We start from the raw sequence: 16,865 nt of genomic DNA on the forward strand, positions 1-16,865 counted from the left end.
CAAGCACTGTCATCGGATTGGGACAACGAGCATGACAGACAGCACGTGACCGCCACACGGGTTATAAAGCCAACGCTGTTCTCCTGGTAGCGGCATTCTGGCAGCAGCGGCAGCGGTTGTTGCACGTCGGGCCTAAAGAAATCGTCTTGAACTTTACAGATACGCACCCTGGCTATCTGGAATCCATCGTCCACAGCATGGCAATCACTGGACAGACGCTGCCTTCAAGCACTGTCATCGGATTGGGACAACGAGCATGACGACAGACAGCACGTGACCGCCACACGGGCTATAAAGCCAACGCTGTTCTCCTGGGAGAGGCATTCTGGCAGCAGCGGCAGCGGTAGTAGCACGTCGGGCCTAAAGAAATCGTCTTGCACTTTACAGATACGCACCCTGGATATCTGGAATCCATCGTCCACAGCGTGGCAATCACTGGAGAAACACGCTGCCTTCAAGCACTGTCATCGGATTGGGACAACGAGCATGACGACAGAGAGCACATGACCGCCACCCGGGTTATAAAGCCAACGCTGTTCTTCTGGCAGCAGCGGCAGCGGCAGTTGCACGTCGGGCCTAAAGAAACGTCTTGCACTTTAAGATACGCACCCTGGCTATCTGGAATCCATCGTCCACAGCGTGGCAATCACTGGACAAAGACGCTGCCTTCAAGCACTGTCATCGGATTGGGACAACGAGCATGACGACAGTCAGGACGTGACCGCAACACGGGCTATAAAGCCAAAGCTGTTCTCCTGGGAGCGGCATTCTGGCAGCAGCGGCAGCGGTAGTTGCACGTCGGGCCTAAAGAAATCGTCTTGCACTTTACAGATACGCACCCTGGCTATCTGGAATTTATCGTCCACAGTGTTTCAATCACTGGACTAACACGCTGCCTTCAAGCACTGTCATCGGATTGGGACAACGAGCATGTCGATAGAGAGAACGTGACCGCCACACGGGTTATAAAGCCAACGCCGTTCTCCTGGGAGCGGCATTCTGGCAGCAGCGGCAGCGGTAGTTGCACGTCGGGCATTAAGAAATCGTTTTGCACTTTACACATACGAACCCTGGCTATCTGTATTCAATCGTCCACAGCGTGGCAATCACTGGACAAAGACGCTGCCTTCAAGCACTGTCATCGAATTGGGACAAAGAGCATGACGACAGACAGCACGTGACCGCCACACGGGTTATAAAGCCAACGCTGTTAACGTTGGAGCGGCATTCTGGCAGAAGCGGCAGCGGTAGTTGCACGTCGGGCCTAAAGAAATCGTCTTGCACTTTACAGATACACACCCTGGCTATCTGGAATCCATCGTCCACAGCGTGGCAATCACTGGACAAAGACGCTGCCTTCAAGCACTGTCATCGGATTGGGACAACGAGCATGACGACAGACAGCACGTGACAGCCACACAGGTTATAAAGCCTACGATATTCTCCTGGGAGCGGCATTCTGGCAGCAGCGGCAGCGGTAGTTGCACGTCGGGCCTAAAGAAATCGTCTTGCACTTTACACATACGCACCCTGGCTATCTGTACTCCATCGTCCACAGCATGGCAGTCACTGGACAAAGACGCTGCCTTCAAGCACTGTCATCGGATTGGGACAACGAGCATGACAGACAGCTCGTGACCGCCACACGGGTTATAAAGCCAACGCTGTTCTCCTGGTAGCGGCATTCTGGCAGCAGCGGCAGCGGTAGTTGCACGTCGGGCCTAAAGAAATCGTCTTGAACTTTACAGATACGCACCCTGGCTATCTGGAATCCATCGTCCACAGCGTGGCAATCACTGGAGTAACACGCTGCCTTCAAGCACTGTCGTCGGATTGGGACAACGAGCATGACGACAGAGAGCACGTGACCGCCACACGGGTTATAAAGCCAACGCTGTTCTCCTGGGAGCGGCATTCTGGCAGCAGCGGCAGCGGTAGTTGCACGTCGGGCATAAAGAAATCGTCTTGCACTTTACACATACGCACCCTGGCTATCTGTATTCCATCGTCCACAGCAAGGCAATCACTGGACAAAGACGCTGCCTTCAAGCATTGTCATCGGTTTGGGACGACGAGCATGACGACACACAGCACGTGACCGCCACACGTGTTATAAAGCCAAAGCTGTTCTCCTGGGAGCGGCATTCTGGCAGCAGCGGCAGCGGTAGTTGCACGTCGAGCCTAAAGAAATCGTCTTGCACTTTACAGACACGCACCCTGGCTATCTGGAATCCATCGTCCACAGCGTGGCAATCACTGGACAAAGACGCTGCCTTCAAGCACTGTCATCGGATTGGGACAACGAGCATGACGACAGACAGCACGTGACCGCCACACGGGTTATAAAGCCAACGCTGTTCTCTTGGTAGCGGCATTCTGGCAGCAGCGGCAGCGGTAGTTGCACGTCGGGCCTAAAGAAATCGTCTTGCACTTTAGAGATACGCACCCTGGCTATCTGGAATCCATCGTCCACAGCGTGGCAATCACTGGACAAAGACGCTGCCTTGAAGCAGTGTCATTGGATTGGGACAACGAGCATGACGACAGACAGCACGTGACCGCCACACGGGTTATAAAGCCAACGCTGTTCTCCTGGGAGCGGCATTCTGGCAGAAGCGGCAGCGGTAGTTGCACGTCGGGCCTAAAGAAATCGTCTTGCACTTTACAGATACGCACCCTGGCTATCTGGAATCGATCGTCCACAGCGTGGCAATCACTGGACAAAGACGCTGCCTTCAAGCACTGTCACCGGATTGGGACAACGAGCATGACGACAGACAGCACGTGACAGCCACACGGGTTATAAAGCCAACGCTGTTCTCCTGGGAGCGGCATTCTGGAAGCAGCGGCAGCGGTAGTTGCACGTCAAGCCCAAAGAAATCGTCTTGCATTTTACACATACGAACCCTGTCTATCTGTACTCCATCGTCCACAGCATGGCAATCAATGGACAAAGACGCTGCCTTCAAGCACTGTCATCGTATTGGGCCAACGAGCATGACGACAGACACCACGTGACCGCCACACGGGTTATAAAGCGAACACTGTTCTCCTGGGAGCGGCATTGTGGCAGCAGCGGCAGCGGTATTTGCACGTCGGGCCTAAAGAAATCGTCTTGCACTTTACAGATACGCACCCTGGCTATCTGGAATCCATCGTCCACAGCGTGGCAATCACTGGACAAAGACGCTGCCTTCAAGCATTGTCATCGGTTTGGGACGACGAGCATGACGACAGACAGCACGTGACCGCCACACGGGTTATAAAGCCAAAGATGTTCTCCTGGGAGCGGCATTCTGGCAGCAGCGGCAGCGGTAGTTGCACGTCGGGCCTAAAGAAATCGTCTTGCACTTTACAGACACGCACCCTGGCTATCTGGAATCCATCGTCCACAGCGTGGCAATCACTGGACAAAGACGCTGCCTTCAAGCATTGTCATCGGATTGGGACAACGAGCATGACGACAGACAGCACGTGACCGCAACACGAGCTATAAAGCCAACGCTGTTCTCCTGGGTGCGGCATTCTGCCAGCAGCAGCAGCGGTAGTTGCACGTCGGGCCTAAAGAAATCGTCTTGCACTTTACAGATACGCACCCTGGCTATCTGGAATACATCGTCCACAGCGTTTCAATCACTGGACTAACACGCTGCCTTCAAGCACTGTCATCGGATTGGGACAACGAGCATGACGATAGAGAGAACGTCACCGCCACACGGGTTATAAAGCCAACGCCGTTCTCCTGGGAGCGGCATTCTGGCAGCAGCGGCAGCGGTAGTTGCACGTCGGGCATAAAGAAATCGTCTTGCACTTTACACATACGAACCCTGGCTATCTGTATTCCATCGTCCACAGCGTGGCAATCACTGGACAAAGACGCTGCCTTCAAGCCCTGTCATCGAATTGTGACAAAGAGCATGACGACAGACAGCACGTGACCGCCACACGGGTTATAAAGCCAACGCTGTTAACGTGGGAGCGGCATTCTGGCAGAAGCGGCAGTGGTAGTTGCACGTCGGGCCTAAAGAAATGGTCTTGCACTTTACAGATACGCACCCTGGCTATCTGGAATACATCGTCCACAGCGTTTCAATCACTGGACTTACACGCTGCCTTCAAGCACTGTCATCGGATTGGGACAACGAGCATGACGACAGACAGCACGTGACAGCCACATGGGTTAAAAAGCCAACGCTGTTCTCCTGGGAGCGGCATTCTGGCAGCAGCGGCAGCGGTAGTTGCACGTCGGGCCTAAAGAAATCATCTTGCACTTTGCACATACGCACCCTGGCTATCTGTACTCCATCGTCCACAGCATGGCAGTCACTGGACAAAGACGCTGCCTTGAAGCACTGTCATCGGATTGGGACAACGAGCATGACGACAGACAGCACGTGACCGCCACACGGGTTATAAAGCCAACGCTGTTCTCCAGGTAGCGGCATTCTGGCAGCAGCGGCAGCGGTAGTTGCACGTCTGGCCTAAAGAAATCGTCTTGCACTTGACAGATACGCACCCTGGCTATCTGGAATCCATCGTCCACAGCGTGGCAATCACTGGAGTAACACGCTGCCTTCAAGCACTGTCGTCGGATTGAGACAACGAGCATGACGACAGAGAGCACGTGACCGCCACACGGGTTATAAAGCCAACGCTGTTCTCCTGGGAGCGGCATTCTGGCAGCAGCGGCAGCGGTAGTTGCACGTCGGGCATAAAGAAATCGTCTTGCACTTTACACATACGCACCCTGGCTATCTGTATTCCATCGTCCACAGCAAGGCAATCACTGGACAAAGACGCTGCCTTCAAGCATTGCCATCGGTTTGGGACGACGAGCATGACGACACACAGCACGTGACCGCCACACGTGTTATAAAGCCAAAGCTGTTCTCCTGGGAGCGGCATTCTGGCAGCAGCGGCAGCGGTAGTTGCACGTCGGGCCTAAAGAAATCGTCTTGCACTTTACAGACACGCACCCTGGCTATCTGGAATCCATCGTCCACAGCGTGGCAATCACTGGACAAAGACGCTGCCTTCAAGCACTGTCATCGGATTGGGACAACGAGCATGACGACAGACAGCACGTGACAGCCACACGGGTTATAAAGCCAACGCTATTCTCCTGGGAGCGGCATTCTGGCAGCAGCGGCAGCGGTAGTTGCACGTCGGGCCTAAAGAAATCGTCTTGAAATTTACAGATACGCACCCTGGCTATCTGGAATCCATCGTCCACAGCGTGGCAATCACTGGACAAAGACGCTGCCTTCAAGCACTGTCATCGGATTGGGACAACGAACATGACGACAGACAGCACGTGACCGCCACACGGGCTATAAAGCCAACGCTGTTCTCCTGGGAGAGGCATTCTGGCAGCAGCGGCAGCGGTAGTAGCACGTCGGGCCTAAAGAAATCGTCTTGCACTTTACAGATGCGCACCCTGGCTATCTCGAATCCATCGTCCACTGCGTGGAAATCACTGGAGAAACACGCTGCCTTCAAGCACTGTCATCGGATTGGGACAACGAGCATGACGACAGAGAGAACATGACCGCCACCCGGGTTATAAAGTGAACGCTGTTCTTCTGGCAGCAGCGGCAGCGGCAGTTGCACGTCGGGCCTAAAGAAATCGTCTTGCACTTTAAAGATACGCACCCTGGCTATCAGGAATCCATCGTCCACAGCGTGGCAATCACTGGACAAAGACGCTGCCTTCAAGCACTGTCATCGGATTGGGACAACGAGCTTGACGACAGACAGCACGTGACCGCCACCCGGGTTATAAAGCCAACGCTGTTCTTCTGGCAGAAGCGGCAGCGGTAGTTGCACGTCGGGCCTAAAGAAATCGTCTTGCACTTTACAGATACGCACCCTGGCTATCTGGAATCCGTCGTCCACAGCGTGGCAATCACTGGACAAACACGCTGACTTCAAGCACTGTCATCGGATTGGGACAACGAGCTTGACGACAGACAGCACGTGACCGCCACACGGGTTATAAAGCCAACGCTGTTCTCCAGGGAGCGGCATTCTGGCAGCAGCGGCAGCGGTAGTTGCACGTCGGGCCTAAAGAAATCGTCTTGCACTTCACACATACGCACCCTGGATATCTGTATTCCGTCGTCCACAGCGTCGCAATCACTGGACAAAGACGCTGCCTTCAAGCACTGTCATCGGATTGCGACAACGAGCATAACGACAGACAGCACGTGACCGCCACACGGGTTATAAAGCCAACGCTGTTCTCCTGGGAGCGGCATTCTGGCAGAAGCGGCAGCGGTAGTTGCACGTCGGGCCTAAAGAAATCGTCTTGCACTTTACAGATACGCACCCTGGCTATCTGGAATCCATCGTCCACAGCGTGGCAATCACTGGACAAAGACGCTGCCTTCAAGCACTGTCATCGGATTGGGACAACGAGCATGACGACAGACAGCACGTGACAGCCACACGGGTTATAAAGCCAACGCTGTTCTCCTTGGAGCGGCATTCTGGCAGCAGCGGCAGCGGTAGTTGCACGTCGAGCCTAAAGAAATCGTCTTGCACTTTACAGACACGCACCCTGGCTATCTGGAATCCATCATCCACAGCGTGGCAATCACTGGACAAAGACGCTGCCTTCAAGCACTGTCATCGGATGGGGACAACGAGCATGACGACAGACAGCACTTGACAGCCACACGGGTTATAAAGCCAACGCTGTTCTCCTGGGAGCGGCATTCTGGCAGCAGCGGCAGCGGTAGTTGCACGTCGAGCCCAAAGAAATCGTCTTGCACTTTACAGATACGCACCCTGGCTATCTGGAATCCATCGTCCACAGCGTGGCAATCACTGGACAAAGACGCTGCCTTCAAGCATTGTCATCGGTTTGGGACGACGAGCATGACGACAGACAGCACGTGACCGCCACACGGGTTATAAAGCCAAAGCTGTTCTCCTGGGAGCAGCATTCTGGCAGCAGCGGCAGCGGCAGTTGCACGTCGGGCCTAAAGAAATCGTCTTGCACTTTACAGATACGCACCCTGGCTATCTGGAATCGATCGTCCACAGCGTGGCAATCACTGGACAAAGACGCTGCCTTCAAGCACTGTCACCGGATTGGGACAACGAGCATGACGACAGACAGCACGTGACAGCCACACGGGTTATAAAGCCAACGCTGTTCTCCTGGGAGCGGCATTCTGGAAGCAGCGGCAGCGGTAGTTGCACGTCAAGCCCAAAGAAATCGTCTTGCATTTTACACATACGAACCCTGTCTATCTGTACTCCATCGTCCACAGCATGGCAATCAATGGACAAAGACGCTGCCTTCAAGCACTGTCATCGTATTGGGCCAACGAGCATGACGACAGACACCACGTGACCGCCACACGGGTTATAAAGCGAACGCTGTTCTCCTGGGAGCGGCATTCTGGCAGCAGCGGCAGCGGTAGTTGCACGTCGAGCCCAAAGAAATCGTCTTGCACTTTACAGATACGCACCCTGGCTATCTGTATTCCATCGTCCACAGCAAGGCAATCACTGGACAAAGACGCTGCCTTCAAGCATTGTCATCGGTTTGGGACGACGAGCATGACGACACACAGCACGTGACCGCCACACGTGTTATAAAGCCAAAGCTGTTCTCCTGGGAGCGGCATTCTGGCAGCAGCGGCAGCGGTAGTTGCACGTCGAGCCTAAAGAAATCGTCTTGCACTTTACAGACACGCACCCTGGCTATCTGGAATCCATCGTCCACAGCGTGACAATCACTGGACAAAGACGCTGCCTTCAAGCACTGTCATCGGATTGGGACAACGAGCATGACGACAGACAGCACGTGACCGCCACACGGGTTATAAAGCCAACGCTGTTCTCTTGGTAGCGGCATTCTGGCAGCAGCGGCAGCGGTAGTTGCACGTCGGGCCTAAAGAAATCGTCTTGCACTTTAGAGATACGCACCCTGGCTATCTGGAATCCATCGTCCACAGCGTGGCAATCACTGGACAAAGACGCTGCCTTGAAGCAGTGTCATTGGATTGGGACAACGAGCATGACGACAGACAGCACGTGACCGCCACACGGGTTATAAAGCCAACGCTGTTCTCCTGGGAGCGGCATTCTGGCAGAAGCGGCAGCGGTAGTTGCACGTCGGGCCTAAAGAAATCGTCTTGCACTTTACAGATACGCACCCTGGCTATCTGGAATCGATCGTCCACAGCGTGGCAATCACTGGACAAAGACGCTGCCTTCAAGCACTGTCACCGGATTGGGACAACGAGCATGACGACAGACAGCACGTGACAGCCACACGGGTTATAAAGCCAACGCTGTTCTCCTGGGAGCGGCATTCTGGAAGCAGCGGCAGCGGTAGTTGCACGTCAAGCCCAAAGAAATCGTCTTGCATTTTACACATACGAACCCTGTCTATCTGTACTCCATCGTCCACAGCATGGCAATCAATGGACAAAGACGCTGCCTTCAAGCACTCTCATCGTATTGGGCCAACGAGCATGACGACAGACACCACGTGACCGCCACACGGGTTATAAAGCGAACACTGTTCTCCTGGGAGCGGCATTCTGGCAGCAGCGGCAGCGGTATTTGCACGTCGGGCCTAAAGAAATCGTCTTGCACTTTACAGATACGCACCCTGGCTATCTGGAATCCATCGTCCACAGCGTGGCAATCACTGGACAAAGACGCTGCCTTCAAGCATTGTCATCGGTTTGGGACGACGAGCATGACGACAGACAGCACGTGACCGCCACACGGGTTATAAAGCCAAAGATGTTCTCCTGGGAGCGGCATTCTGGCAGCAGCGGCAGCGGTAGTTGCACGTCGGGCCTAAAGAAATCGTCTTGCACTTTACAGACACGCACCCTGGCTATCTGGAATCCATCGTCCACAGCGTGGCAATCACTGGACAAAGACGCTGCCTTCAAGCATTGTCATCGGATTGGGACAACGAGCATGACGACAGACAGCACGTGACCGCAACACGAGCTATAAAGCCAACGCTGTTCTCCTGGGTGCGGCATTCTGCCAGCAGCAGCAGCGGTAGTTGCACGTCGGGCCTAAAGAAATCGTCTTGCACTTTACAGATACGCACCCTGGCTATCTGGAATACATCGTCCACAGCGTTTCAATCACTGGACTAACACGCTGCCTTCAAGCACTGTCATCGGATTGGGACAACGAGCATGACGATAGAGAGAACGTCACCGCCACACGGGTTATAAAGCCAACGCCGTTCTCCTGGGAGCGGCATTCTGGCAGCAGCGGCAGCGGTAGTTGCACGTCGGGCATAAAGAAATCGTCTTGCACTTTACACATACGAACCCTGGCTATCTGTATTCCATCGTCCACAGCGTGGCAATCACTGGACAAAGACGCTGCCTTCAAGCCCTGTCATCGAATTGTGACAAAGAGCATGACGACAGACAGCACGTGACCGCCACACGGGTTATAAAGCCAACGCTGTTAACGTGGGAGCGGCATTCTGGCAGAAGCGGCAGTGGTAGTTGCACGTCGGGCCTAAAGAAATGGTCTTGCACTTTACAGATACGCACCCTGGCTATCTGGAATACATCGTCCACAGCGTTTCAATCACTGGACTTACACGCTGCCTTCAAGCACTGTCATCGGATTGGGACAACGAGCATGACGACAGACAGCACGTGACAGCCACATGGGTTAAAAAGCCAACGCTGTTCTCCTGGGAGCGGCATTCTGGCAGCAGCGGCAGCGGTAGTTGCACGTCGGGCCTAAAGAAATCATCTTGCACTTTGCACATACGCACCCTGGCTATCTGTACTCCATCGTCCACAGCATGGCAGTCACTGGACAAAGACGCTGCCTTGAAGCACTGTCATCGGATTGGGACAACGAGCATGACGACAGACAGCACGTGACCGCCACACGGGTTATAAAGCCAACGCTGTTCTCCAGGTAGCGGCATTCTGGCAGCAGCGGCAGCGGTAGTTGCACGTCTGGCCTAAAGAAATCGTCTTGCACTTTACACATACGCACCCTGGCTATCTGTATTCCATCGTCCACAGCAAGGCAATCACTGGACAAAGACGCTGCCTTCAAGCATTGCCATCGGTTTGGGACGACGAGCATGACGACACACAGCACGTGACCGCCACACGTGTTATAAAGCCAAAGCTGTTCTCCTGGGAGCGGCATTCTGGCAGCAGCGGCAGCGGTAGTTGCACGTCGGGCCTAAAGAAATCGTCTTGCACTTTACAGACACGCACCCTGGCTATCTGGAATCCATCGTCCACAGCGTGGCAATCACTGGACAAAGACGCTGCCTTCAAGCACTGTCATCGGATTGGGACAACGAGCATGACGACAGACAGCACGTGACAGCCACACGGGTTATAAAGCCAACGCTATTCTCCTGGGAGCGGCATTCTGGCAGCAGCGGCAGCGGTAGTTGCACGTCGGGCCTAAAGAAATCGTCTTGAAATTTACAGATACGCACCCTGGCTATCTGGAATCCATCGTCCACAGCGTGGCAATCACTGGACAAAGACGCTGCCTTCAAGCACTGTCATCGGATTGGGACAACGAACATGACGACAGACAGCACGTGACCGCCACACGGGCTATAAAGCCAACGCTGTTCTCCTGGGAGAGGCATTCTGGCAGCAGCGGCAGCGGTAGTAGCACGTCGGGCCTAAAGAAATCGTCTTGCACTTTACAGATGCGCACCCTGGCTATCTCGAATCCATCGTCCACTGCGTGGAAATCACTGGAGAAACACGCTGCCTTCAAGCACTGTCATCGGATTGGGACAACGAGCATGACGACAGAGAGAACATGACCGCCACCCGGGTTATAAAGTGAACGCTGTTCTTCTGGCAGCAGCGGCAGCGGCAGTTGCACGTCGGGCCTAAAGAAATCGTCTTGCACTTTAAAGATACGCACCCTGGCTATCAGGAATCCATCGTCCACAGCGTGGCAATCACTGGACAAAGACGCTGCCTTCAAGCACTGTCATCGGATTGGGACAACGAGCTTGACGACAGACAGCACGTGACCGCCACCCGGGTTATAAAGCCAACGCTGTTCTTCTGGCAGAAGCGGCAGCGGTAGTTGCACGTCGGGCCTAAAGAAATCGTCTTGCACTTTACAGATACGCACCCTGGCTATCTGGAATCCGTCGTCCACAGCGTGGCAATCACTGGACAAACACGCTGACTTCAAGCACTGTCATCGGATTGGGACAACGAGCTTGACGACAGACAGCACGTGACCGCCACACGGGTTATAAAGCCAACGCTGTTCTCCAGGGAGCGGCATTCTGGCAGCAGCGGCAGCGGTAGTTGCACGTCGGGCCTAAAGAAATCGTCTTGCACTTCACACATACGCACCCTGGATATCTGTATTCCGTCGTCCACAGCGTCGCAATCACTGGACAAAGACGCTGCCTTCAAGCACTGTCATCGGATTGCGACAACGAGCATAACGACAGACAGCACGTGACCGCCACACGGGTTATAAAGCCAACGCTGTTCTCCTGGGAGCGGCATTCTGGCAGAAGCGGCAGCGGTAGTTGCACGTCGGGCCTAAAGAAATCGTCTTGCACTTTACAGATACGCACCCTGGCTATCTGGAATCCATCGTCCACAGCGTGGCAATCACTGGACAAAGACGCTGCCTTCAAGCACTGTCATCGGATTGGGACAACGAGCATGACGACAGACAGCACGTGACAGCCACACGGGTTATAAAGCCAACGCTGTTCTCCTTGGAGCGGCATTCTGGCAGCAGCGGCAGCGGTAGTTGCACGTCGAGCCTAAAGAAATCGTCTTGCACTTTACAGACACGCACCCTGGCTATCTGGAATCCATCATCCACAGCGTGGCAATCACTGGACAAAGACGCTGCCTTCAAGCACTGTCATCGGATGGGGACAACGAGCATGACGACAGACAGCACTTGACAGCCACACGGGTTATAAAGCCAACGCTGTTCTCCTGGGAGCGGCATTCTGGCAGCAGCGGCAGCGGTAGTTGCACGTCGAGCCCAAAGAAATCGTCTTGCACTTTACAGATACGCACCCTGGCTATCTGGAATCCATCGTCCACAGCGTGGCAATCACTGGACAAAGACGCTGCCTTCAAGCATTGTCATCGGTTTGGGACGACGAGCATGACGACAGACAGCACGTGACCGCCACACGGGTTATAAAGCCAAAGCTGTTCTCCTGGGAGCAGCATTCTGGCAGCAGCGGCAGCGGCAGTTGCACGTCGGGCCTAAAGAAATCGTCTTGCACTTTACAGACACGCACCCTGGCTATCTGGAATCCATCGTCCACAGCGTGGCAATCACTGGACAAAGACGCTGCCTTCAAGCACTGTCATCGGATTGGGACAACGAGCATGACGACAGACATCACGTGACCGCCACACGAGCTATAAAGCCAACGCTGTTCTCCTGGGAGCGGCATTCTGCCAGCAGCGGCAGCGGTAGTTGCACGTCGGGCCTAAAGAAATCGTCTTGCACTTTACAGATACGCACCCTGGCTATCTGGAATCCATCGTCCACAGTGTTTCAATCACTGGACTAACACGCTGCCTTCAAGCACTGTCATCGGATTGGGACAACGAGCATGTCGATAGAGAGAACGTGACCGCCACACGGGTTATAAAGCCAACGCCGTTCTCCTGGGAGCGGCATTCTGGCAGCAGCGGCAGCGGTAGTTGCACGTCGGGCATTAAGAAATCGTTTTGCACTTTACACATACGAACCCTGGCTATCTGTATTCCATCGTCCACAGCGTGGCAATCACTGGACAAAGACGCTGCCTTCAAGCACTGTCATCGAATTGGGACAAAGAGCATGACGACAGACAGCACGTGACCGCCACACGGGTTATAAAGCCAACGCTGTTAACGTTGGAGCGGCATTCTGGCAGAAGCGGCAGCGGTAGTTGCACGTCGGGCCTAAAGAAATCGTCTTGCACTTTACAGATACACACCCTGGCTATCTGGAATCCATCGTCCACAGCGTGGCAATCACTGGACAAAGACGCTGCCTTCAAGCACTGTCATCGGATTGGGACAACGAGCATGACGACAGACAGCACGTGACAGCCACACAGGTTATAAAGCCAACGCTATTCTCCTGGGAGCGGCATTCTGGCAGCAGCGGCAGCGGTAGCTGCACGTCGGGCCTAAAGAAATCGTCTTGCACTTTACACATACGCACCCTGGCTATCTGTACACCATCGTCCACAGCATGGCAGTCACTGGACAAAGGCGCTGCCTTCAAGCACTGTCATCGGATTGGGACAACGAGCATGACAGACAGCTCGTGACCGCCACACGGGTTATAAAGCCAACGCTGTTCTCCTGGTAGCGGCATTCTGGCAGCAGCGGCAGCGGTAGTTGCACGTCGGGCCTAAAGAAATCGTCTTGAACTTTACAGATACGCACCCTGGCTATCTGGAATCCATCGTCCACAGCGTGGCAATCACTGGACAGACGCTGCCTTCAAGCACTGTCATCGGATTGGGACAACGAACATGACGACAGACAGCACGTGACCGCCACACGGGCTATAAAGCCAACGCTGTTCTCCTGGGAGAGGCATTCTGGCAGCAGCGGCAGCGGTAGTAGCACGTCGGGCCTAAAGAAATCGTCTTGCACTTTACAGGTACGCACCCTGGCTATCTCGAATCCATCGTCCACAGCGTGGCAATCACTGGACAAAGACGCTGCCTTCAAGCACTGTCATCGGATTGGGACAACGAGCATGACGACAGACAGCACTTGACAGCCACACGGGTTATAAAGCCAACGCTGTTCTCCTGGGAGCGGCATTCTGGCAGCAGCGGCAGCGGTAGTTGCACGTCGAGCCCAAAGAAATCGTCTTGCACTTTACAGATACGCACCCTGGCTATCTGGAATCCATCGTCCACAGCGTGGCAATCACTGGACAAAGACGCTGCCTTCAAGCATTGTCATCGGTTTGGGACGACGAGCATGACGACAGACAGCACGTGACCGCCACACGGGTTATAAAGCCAAAGCTGTTCTCCTGGGAGCGGCATTCTGGCAGCAGCGGCAGCGGCAGTTGCACGTCGGGCCTAAAGAAATCGTCTTGCACTTTACAGACACGCACCCTGGCTATCTGGAATCCATCGTCCACAGCGTGGCAATCACTGGACAAAGACGCTGCCTTCAAGCACTGTCATCGGATTGGGACAACGAGCATGACGACAGACAGCACGTGACCGCAACACGAGCTATAAAGCCAACGGTGTTCTCCTGGGAGCGGCATTCTGCCAGCAGCGGCAGCGGTAGTTGCACGTCGGGCCTAAAGAAATCGTCTTGCACTTTACAGATACGCACCCTGGCTATCTGGAATCCATCGTCCACAGTGTTTCAATCACTGGACTAACACGCTGCCTTCAAGCACTGTCATCGGATTGGGACAACGAGCATGTCGATAGAGAGAACGTGACCGCCACACGGGTTATAAAGCCAACGCCGTTCTCCTGGGAGCGGCATTCTGGCAGCAGCGGCAGCGGTAGTTGCACGTCGGGCATTAAGAAATCGTTTTGCACTTTACACATACGAACCCTGGCTATCTGTATTCCATCGTCCACAGCGTGGCAATCACTGGACAAAGACGCTGCCTTCAAGCACTGTCATCGAATTGGGACAAAGAGCATGACGACAGACAGCACGTGACCGCCACACGGGTTATAAAGCCAACGCTGTTAACGTTGGAGCGGCATTCTGGCAGAAGCGGCAGCGGTAGTTGCACGTCGGGCCTAAAGAAATCGTCTTGCACTTTACAGATACACACCCTGGCTATCTGGAATCCATCGTCCACAGCGTGGCAATCACTGGACAAAGACGCTGCCTTCAAGCACTGTCATCGGATTGGGACAACGAGCATGACGACAGACAGCACGTGACAGCCACACGGGTTATAAAGCCAACGCTATTCTCCTGGGAGCGGCATTCTGGCAGCAGCGGCAGCGGTAGTTGCACGTCGGGCCTAAAGAAATCGTCTTGAACTTTACAGATACGCACCCTGGCTATCTGGAATCCATCGTCCACAGCGTGGCAATCACTGGAGAAACACGCTGCCTTCAAGCACTGTCATCGGATTGGGACAACGAGCATGACGACAGAGAGCACATGACCGCCACCCGGGTTATAAAGCCAACGCTGTTCTTCTGGCAGCAGCGGCAGCGGCAGTTGCACATCGGGCCTAAAGAAACGTCTTGCACTTTAAGATACGCACCCTGGCTATCTGGAATCCATCGTCCACAGCGTGGCAATCACTGGACAAAGACGCTGCCTTCAAGCACTGTCATCGGATTGGGACAACGAGCATGACGACAGTCAGGACGTGACCGCAACACGGGCTATAAAGCCAAAGCTGTTCTCCTGGGAGCGGCATTCTGGCAGCAGCGGCAGCGGTAGTTGCACGTCGGGCCTAAAGAAATCGTCTTGCACTTTACACATACGCACTCTGGCTATCTGTATTCCATCATCCACATCGTGGAAATCACTGGACAAAGACGCTGCCTTCAAGCACTGTCATCGGATTGGGACAACGAGCATGACGACAGACAGCACTTGACAGCCACACGGGTTATAAAGCCAACGCTGTTCTCCTGGGAGCGGCATTCTGGCAGCAGCGGCAGCGGTAGTTGCACGTCGAGCCCAAAGAAATCGTCTTGCACTTTACAGATACGCACCCTGGCTATCTGGAATCCATCGTCCACAGCGTGGCAATCACTGGACAAAGACGCTGCCTTCAAGCATTGTCATCGGTTTGGGACGACGAGCATGACGACAGACAGCACGTGACCGCCACACGGGTTATAAAGCCAAAGCTGTTCTCCTGGGAGCGGCATTCTGGCAGCAGCGGCAGCGGCAGTTGCACGTCGGGCCTAAAGAAATCGTCTTGCACTTTACAGACACGCACCCTGGCTATCTGGAATCCATCGTCCACAGCGTGGCAATCACTGGACAAAGACGCTGCCTTCAAGCACTGTCATCGGATTGGGACAACGAGCATGACGACAGACAGCACGTGACCGCAACACGAGCTATAAAGCCAACGGTGTTCTCTTGGTAGCGGCATTCTGGCAGCAGCGGCAGCGGTAGTTGCACGTCGGGCCTAAAGAAATCGTCTTGCACTTTAGAGATACGCACCCTGGCTATCTGGAATCCATCGTCCACAGCGTGGCAATCACTGGACAAAGACGCTGCCTTGAAGCAGTGTCATTGGATTGGGACAACGAGCATGACGACAGACAGCACGTGACCGCCACACGGGTTATAAAGCCAACGCTGTTCTCCTGGGAGCGGCATTCTGGCAGAAGCGGCAGCGGTAGTTGCACGTCGGGCCTAAAGAAATCGTCTTGCACTTTACAGATACGCACCCTGGCTATCTGGAATCGATCGTCCACAGCGTGGCAATCACTGGACAAAGACGCTGCCTTCAAGCACTGTCACCGGATTGGGACAACGAGCATGACGACAGACAGCACGTGACAGCCACACGGGTTATAAAGCCAACGCTGTTCTCCTGGGAGCGGCATTCTGGAAGCAGCGGCAGCGGTAGTTGCACGTCAAGCCCAAAGAAATCGTCTTGCATTTTACACATACGAACCCTGTCTATCTGTACTCCATCGTCCACAGCATGGCAATCAATGGACAAAGACGCTGCCTTCAAGCACTCTCATCGTATTGGGCCAACGAGCATGACGACAGACACCACGTGACCGCCACACGGGTTATAAAGCGAACACTGTTCTCCTGGGAGCGGCATTCTGGCAGCAGCGGCAGCGGTATTTGCACGTCGGGCCTAAAGAAATCGTCTTGCACTTTACAGATACGCACCCTGGC

Source organism: Amblyomma americanum, chromosome 3 (assembly GCF_052857255.1).
Source record: "Amblyomma americanum isolate KBUSLIRL-KWMA chromosome 3, ASM5285725v1, whole genome shotgun sequence".
Classification (NCBI taxonomy): Eukaryota; Metazoa; Arthropoda; class Arachnida; order Ixodida; family Ixodidae; genus Amblyomma; species Amblyomma americanum.